An 11,953-nucleotide genomic window follows, 5' to 3' on the forward strand; every position below is an offset into this window, starting at 1 on the left:
CCCCCCCCCCCCCCTCAACCTTCAAGCAGAGAGACCAGAGTATGTGGAGTTAAAGTGTAACTTCTTGACAGGTAATAATTAAAAAGCTTCTTTCTAAATCTCTTTCCCCTCTGCTGAAAACACCAAGGCTTGCTTTTGCAATAGATCGCATTGATCGCACTCTATGCACTGATCTGTCACCAGCCCCCAGCCCAGATGCTCTTCTGCACTCACCAGCACCTTCCCTTCTTTTGGCTAGATGGCTGCTCCAGGGCCATTTCTGGGACCCACCAAAGAGGAAAACCAGAGAGCCAAAGGGGACCAACTATCTCTCACACAGCTGGGTTGTGCAGACTGTACCTCTGATTTTTGCCCTATGTTCACACTGTGGGGGAGTTTGGAAAGAAAAGATATGCAGGAAACCAATTCACTGCCATTGTTGGGGAGGATCTCTGCCAAGAGGCCTCGAACTCTTCCCAGGGGCAGAACTATCCAAAGCAAACCTTCAGCCTCGTCCTAGCAGCCGTGTTGAAAGTTTTAGGTGCTTTGAGTTACATGAGGTCATAAATTAATCTGCCAGAGGAGCGCGGCAAGCACCTGATATCAAGGGAGGGTCAGGAGCCGGCCAGCTCCAGCTGGCCCCACGTGTGATTTACTCCAGGCTTTAAAGATGTATGCTGTGGTGTTTTGATAAGAATAAAAGAGTCAGCAGTTTGATTTGGCAATTTTTTTTTTTTTTTTTACTCTTCTTTCTGAAGAGGGCTGCAGCTTAAGCTGTGGAATTTGTTATTGCTCTCAGGGTGCTTTTTAGCAGAGGCTCTCGGTCTGCATGGGGCTATTTCATCCCTTTGCTGTTAGACTTAACTACGTTTCTGTCTCTATGGAGCAAGTCAGACAACAGCACGCACTTCAGCTCCTCTCCTGCCTGCAGCATCTCCTGAAGCACTCAGAAAAACCACAGCTCAGTTGTGCAGATAAGATTCTCTGCCTCGGCAATGGCCCACCACTACGTCGCATTTCTGACCTCCTACCACAAGTCCTTGCCCTATAGGTCACTCTCTTCCCCCGACATCATTCCAGTACGTAAGCACTTTCTTTTTGTCCTGTACAGGTGCATTCACACATTCTTCAGGGCTGAGTGTGGGAGGATATCCTGCTCTTAGCTGAACACATCTCTTACGTGCAGGTCCCATCACACCCACGGTGCCCTCAGCCAAAGCCCCCAAACTTTCAGTCATAGCCTTTAATCAGAGAAAACTGAAAGAATGATCCCATTCTGACATGGAGAGACCACCAGAAATACCCCAGAGCAAGGAGTAATGCACCGGGAGCATTCTGTAGAAATGACAGCAGTCACAGATAGCAGAATTGCATGAGGAGTTTGGGATTATATCCCTGTTTTTTTCTCCTTTCTTCCTATTTTAGTTTCTCTGCCTGTAAAACAGGCAAATAGCTTCTGACCCTACTGCTTTTCCATGAGGCAATTGCTCTCTGAAAAAAGAAAAAAATCAGAAACCCTCCGAGGACATAATTGGTGACAGTGTTCTGAGGTGGATGCACTGCCATTCTTGTGTTGTGCTTGGCTTAGACTTCCCAGCACAGACCCTGTTTTCTGTTGCATGTAGCTTTAGAAAAAACATCATCACTTCAGCTGAAAACTGATATGCTGACTGTCTGTACCAAGATGATTATTTTGAAAATACCTGCCAAAACAATTTGTCCATTTCCAAGAACAAGGTTATGGAAAAATAAACAGTTTTGCTCATACTAAAAAAATGGAAACTTTTTCCTTTGAAATGCTCTGCTGCCCTCAGGCTTTGAAGCATGGACTCAAAATGTGACCTCTTTCATTCAAAACGCGCCTTTCCTTTCTCTGAAAATTTACACAAATCTGGCTAACTTGTAAATATTATTTTCTTTCTTGGATGAGCACACTCTCAGTAATGATTTCTTTTCTTCTAATAGAGAAAAAAAATAAAAAAGGATCATTAAAGACTGGTCTTGTTTGAGAACAGAAGCTTAAGAATACTGTGGTAAAGCTAGATTTCCACTTTAATCCCCACCTCCAAATTTTCCCAGTGAGCACAAGCCTTGGCACAGGATCTGAGAGGTAGGAATCCTATCTCTTCTAAGCTCTAAATGATTTGAAGGTTGTATCAAGAAGAAAGGTCTCTGCATGAATACGACAGGGAGAAAATTCCACCCTGTGACAGAGAAGGCAATGGAAGCAGCCAAGCAGCCTGGAGAGAAAAACTGGGACTGGTGTTTGGAGCAAGAGCCTGGGACTGATTAGGTAAGGAAACACAAAGGTGTTATGGAAAAAGCAGAGAGAAAGTGCTCAGCAGAGAAGCCTGGAGGGTAGAAAAGGGGCTGCCGTGTCCAGAATGTCCAGAATAGCTGGGCTGAATCTCAGGTGAAACACAGTAAAAACTGTAAGTCAAAATGTTTTATTTCTGTATTGTTAACTGATGTACTTCAGCTTCTCTGCCAAGCATTAATGTTTTTTATTTTGAATAGAATTTGTTTTCTGATTCTGGAAAATAATTCACAATAAGTATTTCTGAGCAAATTCAGAACATTTTAAAATGATTTTTGTGTGTGTGAGAGACATCAAGCTAAGGGAATGTACTACACAGTCGGCACAAGCTGTAACATCAGGTACTCAAATGTTAGGACAACGTCTAAGCTGAGAGTTCCTAAGTTCTGTCTCCCTACACTGAGATACACGACCACAGAGAGTTCATTCCACCAATTTCCCAAAATACAAATGAAGCCCTGCAAGGTATGCCTTCTCTGTGGGCAGGGCACAAGTTCGAAGTTTTTATTCACTGTATTTCCAATTTGTCACAGAACTAGATACTGTTCACAGACAAGGCAGACAATTATAAGGAGAGAAAGCAGGGCCTTGTGGCAATGTGACAGCTGAATTTTGTTTGTAGAATCTGAATCCACTCCCCTTTCACCTCAAAGCTTCTATAATGTGAAGAAAGTCACCACAAGATGTAATAATTAGCAGAGATTTTTGTGTTATGGGAGCCCATCATGAAATTCTGGAGTTGGATTTACAGAAGAAAATTCCTATGACAAAATCCATGGGACTGTACATCGACAATGCCAAGGAATGCAGAATGTCAAACAGGCTGAAAAAAACAAGTAACCAGCATCTCTAATTGGATACTCAAAAATAGCGGGCACTTCTGACTTTAATCTCATTTAGTTGGAGCACAGATTTATTAACAAGGATAAGACTCTCACTGCTTCAATTTTTTGTTGTAAAGGATGTTTGCCAAACACCCAGACACTATTCATCTTGTGGCTGTGAGAGGAACAGCAGAAAAACGTGCTGGGTTCAAATTGGGATTTCTGTGCCCCAAACAAAACCTACAGAGTCCCACACAGATAAATTCAACAGCAGAAACTAGCTCCTGTTAGCCCTGTTCCACGTACTACTCTGAATGACAAAGGGGTGCTTACAAAAATATCAAGCAGAAAAGTCCCACACCTTTTCAAATAATATTCTTGTAGGTTGTACGTGAATGGATGAAACAAAGTTTTTGTTTTGTTTTGTTTTGTTATTTTTGAAAAGGGAGGAAGCGAGGAAGAAAAAAGCAGAGGAACAAGCCCATGATGTCAGAAAACATGGAAAATATCAGTTTTGGGCATTCAGCCCAGCAACTTCTCTTTGGTTACTGTAAGATCTCTTTTCCTTTGCATTTTTTTTTTTAACATCCTTTCAGTCGCTTCATAACAAACATTTTTTCCAATGACAAATTTTGAATTTTGAGGAAAGCTTCCCAGTATTTCCCAGAAAATTCTTGATCATCTCCAGGTATGTGAAGGTGGCGTTAGGAGCTGCATGATAACACATCTTTGCAAGGGATTGTAACTGAGTGGTGTGATCAGCTCTCATTCTGTCACTTCCTACTGCTTCCTGCTGGCTTTAAATGCTTATAGACTCTGTAATTTGCTTTTAATTTGAGTGTGTGTGTATGTGTAAAATACTATATGACCATATGACCATGCAAGATTTATCTTCTACCTAATTTATTGCTGTTCTATTTCTTCCATTAAAGCATAAGTTTTTACATCCATTCATTGATTTTACATTCCATAGAATCACAGAATATCCTGAATTGAAAGGGACCCACAAGGATCATTGTGTCCAACTTGTGGCTCCGTACAGAACCAGCCAAAATCCAAACCCTATGTCTGAGACCATTATCCAATCGCTCCTTGAAGTCCATCAGCTCGAGACCATGCCCACTGCCCACTTTGGTTTTTTTTGCTCTTATAGCATGTATTTAATTGCTTGATTTTTAATTGCTTATATATTATTTATTTTAGCATTGACAGCGATATGTAGGGAACTGGAGTAAAGTCTCCAAAGTTTTCAGGTGGATGGAGGAACCATTAACCCAGACTGCCCTACAACAAGCTGGATTTGCACAAGCAAGGGGCAAAAAAAATAAAAATAAAAATAAAAAAAATAAAAAAAATTAATATTTAAAGTTCTGTTTTCTGTGTTACAGAAAAGTTCCAGAATCACTCTCCTTTGTAATGTAAAGATAGTAGCATGATCACCAGGCATGTGGTCCTGACCTCAGACCGAGGATCCTTGGCCTAGAGTCAGGCAGTCCCTGCAGTCACTGAAACAGCCAAGTTAACTGTCTGTTTAGCCATGGATTAAAATTCATCCACTGATCCAAGACAGTAAGTGAGACAATAATTTGTGACTCCTACTTTGCTTCACAGCAGATCCTCATTTAGAATAAAGCTGCAGTTCAGCAGTGAGTTTTTATGCCCAGAAATAATCATGATGGCATTGCAAAATTGTACCTGTAATAATTTGAACAAATGGGATAAATAAATGCAAATGTAAAAGGGGCAAATGGATCCAGTTTTCATTATTGCAGAGCCTGTTCAAGAGCAGGGGATAAAGACAGCTTCGGGAACCCTGATACAATCAGCAGTCACCATTACTTTGAGTAGTAACTCATAACAAATGAAGTGCCATTTCCACTGAGTAAGGACCTCTTCAACATTGCTTTTACCACCACAACCTAACTCACTTCTTCTCCAGCAAATCACAGACTTGATTGAAATGTTGTGGAGTAAAGTGCTTAATGCTTTCTAGAGACCTCAAATATGTGAAGTACCTAGTGAATAAATGTGATAAATTTCAAAACCAAGGACAAAAAAAAAAAAAAAAAAAAAACAGCCAGCTAGAGAATATAGGCTCTATCTTTTTAAATATTTCTACTAGATGCTGTACTTGCCTTAGTGACAAAGCAATATACACTCCAAAGTTCATCATTTTTATACTAACATACAAGACAGAACAACTAGCGCAGTCTCAGTTACTCAATGCAAGGGTGGCCATCTGCTGCTGAGGAACTGGTTTTGACCCAAATAACAGCAAGTGTTTGTGTGTCACAGACAGAAACTCAAGATGTGTTATCTGCATCTCCACTGAACAACATCAAAAATAAAACCAACAACTTCAAGACCTAGTATGAAAGTCAAGGTAACGTAAAACAGTACGATTACTTCTGTGCTTGTATACCTGCATCAGAAGCCTTTTCACACTGATAAATGTCCTCATCATAGTCAATAATAATAAAAAAAAAAAAGAAAAAAAAAGCTTTTTCTTTTTCTCAGCATATCTGTCCAAATCAAAGATCTGTTATTTATGTCAATAAAGATTTACTCTTGCTTGTGATGATAATCCCATACCATCTCACCTCTGAGGTGACTACCTCTCAATGACGAGTGGATAGATCACTATGTAAAACTAAGTACCTACTTTGAGGTACAGTAATCTGACCATATCTCCATGTATCTTGGAAGGTTCCAAAACAACTGTAGGGGTCATGATAAATCATTTGAGTATAAGGTTAATGCTCATTGCAATAGCATTGCAATATTTCATAGGTATATGTGCAAAGGCAAAGGTTTTATTCATAAATACACTGATGATATAATTGCCTTGGACCCTCCTAGCATAAATTTAGAGAGAGGAGTAAAATAAAAGATGACTCTAATTTTCTGGCTATGAAGATGACTTTTCCTACGAGCAGTGGCCGGTCCATCTTTGTCACACTCGGCATTACAAAACTCCCCACTCGCTCACCCGTATCATCACCAGAGAGAAGGTGAAAGGCAGAGCTGTCTAAGGAAGTAAATTTAAGATGATTAAGATAGTCTGGACTTGCTGTGTGGCCTCAGTAGTTCACTCATGGGAAGGCTTGCCAAGGCAGAAATGGAAGTTAGGCACCTAGTCCAACTCTCACAATCAAGAGGCAACCTCCCTAAAAGCAGCATGCCAGTCTTCCACTGAGTTTGAATCGTCAGAAAGAGCTGCAGCATTTAAACTACTTTCATGGTGAGGGAATTTTTCAGTTTTGGGATTATTTTCTTGGTCACTCATGGTAACTCCACATTTATGAGAATAAGGAAAGTATACAGGCCTACTTGTAACACTTCAGTAGAGAAGAGGCAATTGCTTGAGATCTAGCAGCTAAAGTTTGTGATTCTAGTTTTAGCTCTCCTTCCAAATAATAAAAATGTATTTAAAATAAATATCCATGATAAGATGTACTGACAACAATAATAAAACTGTGGAAATCTAATATATTTGAATGCTTACTATCAAATGGAAGCTACTGTAGAAGGAGTTACTGAATGCTTTCAGCATGATAGACATACTGATTTCCATCCTACAGCATATATGGGTATATATGGGCCAGGAGAACAGGGTTCAAGCCTCCATTTTCTGGAGGTGATGATGATGAAGATAAGGTATGTAGAACTGTATGGAGGAGGATGAGGCTAAAGGTGAGACATTCTCATAAATACTGATGCCAAAAGGAAAAAAAATAGAAATGACTTCGGAAGCCATCAGAGAAATCTTGAACACCATGCTATTTTAATGATTTTGTTACTGTTATTGGAACCTGAAAATTACTTCTGTTCTTAATAAATACACATTTATTTCAGTATGCCTCACTAATACTTTAAAACTCCTTTGGTACCTGATTCATTAGAATGCAGGTGAACTTTGCCTAAATACGGAGAACTGTAGAGCTAATGTTAGCATCGTAATGTAAAAAGCTGAGAAAGAGCATTTTATAAAAAGTCTAAAATAAATTGAATGCCTGTAATTTTTTTTTTTTTAGTGGAAGATTACAGATCTGTACTATATGTATTTATCTAGTCATAAATGTACTAGCATTTTTAAATGCACTAATATTTTGAAACACGTGAGTGAATCAAGTAATAGACTGGAACAAAGCATATTATTATCAGTTCTGCATTCAGAGTCAGTTTGAAGTTAAGCAGACAAGTAAATTTGAACTCAGAAAAATAGATTTCTAGCCCTATATATTTACCTCACAGCCACTTTTTTACGGTTTGGTAATACTTTGTTATGGCGGGAGTGCAACCTCTATTAATCTGAAAGTACAATGTAAGCTCCCTTTCTTCAGGAATAATTCTTCTTTGCCTGCATATTTGTATCTTCCCTACCTTTGATTTAGAAACTCTTATTCATCTCAGTACAGGTGGATATCAAAGCCTACCTTTTCTTCCGATTAGAATCTATTGGCAATTGCTCAGACATATCGGTGCCACAGATAAAAAGAGATTCAGATATTTTGTAGGGTGCTTGGTTCCTTGTGCAAAGATGTTACAGCCTTTAAGCTGTGCAGGTGGTCAGGCTGCTGGGGCTTCCCTCAGCCCCCTTCCTACAGAGTTGTCTTCTCTTGAAGGGAACTTGGAGGAAGACTCTTATCTTAGATGGCCTGACATCATCTTGTGCAATCTCTTTTCTCAAAGCTGCTGAATTCTCACTTGTACCTCTGAGGCACTGACTGTGCCGTTCATTTAAAGAATTTATTTATCCATTTTTCATAGAATCACACATTATACTGAACTGAAAGGTACCCATAAGGATCATCTAGTCCAAGTCCTGGCTCCGTGCAGGATCACCCAAAATTCAAACCACATTCCTGAGAGTGCTGTCCTATCTATTTACTATAATAGGAACAATTTCATTCTGGACTAGTATGCTTCAGGCTTCAGATATCAACATCCAAAACAAGTCAAAGCTGTCTATGCTTCACATGGCACAAGAACTTTTACTCCTTCCCTAAAGAAAATGTTCTTGTTGAATAGGAAATGATACACTGGATCATACAAATGGTCCACCTACACAACGTACACTGCCTGCACCGGCTAGAATCTGATATAACCAGGAAAAATGTTGAAACTACACTATAATCAAGTGGAAATTCTCCTGGAGGACTTACTTTTGTTTTTAAGAACAAAATAATGTCCCTTGCTTCAGTTAGGGGAAAAGCTGATTGGCTTTTATTTGATGTTGGAACAGGACCAATACACTGATACAAAGATACTCAGAAAAGTGAGTTTATAATATCCACATTGATTTAAAAGAAGCCTAAAATTAAGGCTGTGTAAGCACCATGGCAGGTTTCTGTTTCTATTTATTTGTTTTTCCACATTAAACAACAAATTCTTATGCCAAGAACCAAAGAGCAAAATTTTACATTCACTGAAACCAAATACATTTTAGAAGAATAAATTATAGAATTGGCTTTTGTTTCTAAAGTCTCTATCATTTCATTCAGCAAAGGAATTGAGAAGATGACATGATCAGCAGGTAGGAAAAGCATCTGTGGAGATGGTGGTTGTTATTACTGCTGGGTGAACATGATATTTATGGAACATGTAAGAAGGTTTCTGATCTCACGCTTCAAGATTCACGATATGCAAACAATTCCGGGACTCCCATTGATTTAACTGGATCTTGAATATTGACACAATAAACCAGTACTAAAAATGCTAAAAGTTCTGCTTGTGGATAGCCTGGACTCAGTGCTGCTTGCCTTAGGACCATGGTTAATTTTTAACAATGTGGACACAAACCAATGACCTGTGCTATTGCTCAGGAATGTCTGACCACTCACCGACTCCCAGTTTCAACAGAACGGCCACTATACTGGAACTTACTGGTGCTTAAGGATGCACCCAGTTCAAACTACTCCCTCCTGTTACTGGGATGAAAGGAATATTGTTACTTTGGAGTGAAAGCACACTGAGATATGTGATAAGTTTGCTGAAGTTAAAAATGAAATGGGTTCCAGTTGTTATTTCTTATTACTTTTATAAAACTGTTTTAATAAAGATGGAACGTTTAGACTGAATGCAGCAAAATGATTACTTTAGCTTAAAAGAACAACACAAGGAAAAATATATAAGTAAATTAGGACAGTTGTTGTAGAAATATGATTAAGATCTGTACAACTAATAATACAACTGAAAAAAAAAAGATGTTCTACTGATTTTAATTTATTTGTGCATAGCAATTTGTAATTAAAACAAATCCTATTTGCTGCTTATTTACAACTTTATCATAACAGGACCATAGAGCTGAATTATATTAGGTGATTTTTATGTTTTTTTTTTTTTCTTTCTGCTTCTGTGTACACATCTAAATCATGAAGGGAAGATGAGAGCACTAGCAAAATCCAAACACTTTATTCAAAACAAAAAATGTAATTGTTCAGAAATAGGCTATTGACTTTCACTGGGTTAAACAGCTCATGTAGTGATTAAGCTTGAAGCTATAATTGTTCTTGTCACCCAAACTCTGCTCAGTCAATATCTTTTTATCATATACATTTTTAATCACATATTAATAAACAAGAAGGTGTGCTTTATTGATGCCTGGATTAGTTTATTGACCAACTCAACAACTCTATGTATGGTTTCTGAACACAGAAACAAGGTCAGTGTGTGAAGATGAGGAATAGTACATTCACCATCTTTAATATACTTCATTCTAGCAGTCCTCTTGTAAGGTGTTGCAATCTCTACAGTTTCTCCAATTTTTAAAAATAAATTATTTCATATTTGAAACTGCTTCAAAGTTAAAGCACATTTTGGGTTGAGCTTTAAGAAATATAACCACGAGTTTCTCTAATACAACATGATTTTGACACCTTGACACTACATTATTTGGAAATGTTTGGGAAATCAAACTTTCATGTACTTGTAGATTCATACAAAATATTCTTTATTCACATGTATTTCTGAAAGCATCTACGCTTTTCAGATTCTCCTAACAACTAAATCTGCTCAAACTTCTTATTCATTCCTTTCTTTTCTCTATGAAGTGCTACTGTGAACATTCCATAACAGTAACTCAGATTTGGAAAGAAGGCCTCTAAAACAACTATATAAAATTAACAGTTAAGACAGTAATAGAACACGACAGTATTTTCGTGTGTTCCTTCTCGTCAGACAAAAGCTGTGTATAGGAACTCACATTTCCTTTTTTTTTTTTCCAGCTTGTTTTTCAAAAGGATTAGAGATAGATCTTTTCATCAGTATTTGCACAAAATACTGTTTTGCAATAGGAAAGTATTCAATTGAAAATGTTTTGATGATTCTGTCTGTCAGATGCTCACGTGATATCCTAAAAGAAGAGTCATTTGGAAACAGAGCTGACTGCAGCATGTGTGAAAGTACACATCAGCCAGACACAAAGATGAAGTCTGCTTCCAACCTGAAGCTCACAGCCTCTAAATCCAGCTGAAAGCTCTTCTTAAGGTATGAACTTAAAATAGGCCAAAATGATTACTCACTACAGTATCATGTATGAGCATCTCTGATGTTACCAATGTCTCACATACCTGAATTAGGTGATGACACATCTTAAAGAAAATACTTTTAATCTCTACTTTCTCTAAAACCATACACACAGGCTGTGCTGCTTTGCTTTCCCACTGCACACTTCTTCAGGTGACTTGCCAATGGGCTCCATTCTCTACTGCACAGCACTGCTCACTGTAACAAGAAGTTGTTGGAATAGCTCTCCGCACCTCTTTTTCTCACTCAAGAATTGTGTTTCATCTTTGTCCTCTAAGTACAGCATTATCAGCTACATTTTCCATGCAGATTCACTTGTGTAGTATCTGGCAATATTTCTGCTCCTTCTGGGCCCTTTTCTGATACTGTCTGGATTTACACAATTTTTCTAAGTAGAGGGAAGAAATATCTTAGTTCAATCAAGTAGTGCTTTCCTGTGCCTTTAACTATAGAGTTTAAAAGACGTACATCTTTTGTTTTCTTTTGCAAGTGCTACTCTATAATCCTCAAGCTGTGGTGTTGGGAAAAAAAGTTAATAACTATGTACACTGAAGTGAAAATAGCTAGTGTAACATGAAGAGAAACTTGCTAGTATAGAACAAAAAGCAATACAGATGAGCATCGGTACCAAGTGCAGGCAAAAATCCTGCAGATGACTAACACACTGGCAAAGCCATTCATATTCACATGAACATTGTATAAGTGCCAAGTGCACCAAGATGTTGCATAGGAGTTCTGGTCATGTAAGGTAAAGCTTCCCAGAGGCATCCTTTAATTGGTCTAATTTTCTCTGCCAAACACCATCAAAGTTCTAGATGTTCAGGCCAGGTCTTGTCACTTTACTATTTCATCACTTTCTGGATTATCTACTCCCAGCATAAATGCTCTCAAACACATTTGCTGCCTGTATGTTGCTCTCCCTTTCACATGCATAGCCACCTACACACCTCTTTCTATAAGAGCCTTACTGAACTCAGAAATAGAGACAGGAAAACAATGGAGCCTAAACTGCTATTCAACCTCAGCAGGTAAATGGATGTCCAGACACTTCCTAATTTCAAGGGTAGGCACAGAAAATCCTCCTAGCACATTAGGAACACAGTCCTCTCTACTTCTGTTAATTTTCACCTTTTTTTGGGGGGGGAGGATAGGAGGGGGGTGGAGGCAAACACACACACAAAACTAAATCTCAAGACAAAGAAAAAAAAACCCACAACAACACAAGCTTCAGGTTGCATATGCTACTCCATACTGTCAGTGCTTATACATAGGAAGCATATGGAGCTAGGTAAGCAATAACATTTCT

Source organism: Lagopus leucura, unplaced genomic scaffold (assembly GCF_019238085.1).
Source record: "Lagopus leucura isolate 7727_CA_CO unplaced genomic scaffold, USGS_WTPT01 Super-Scaffold_73, whole genome shotgun sequence".
Lineage (NCBI taxonomy): Eukaryota > Metazoa > Chordata > Aves > Galliformes > Phasianidae > Lagopus > Lagopus leucura.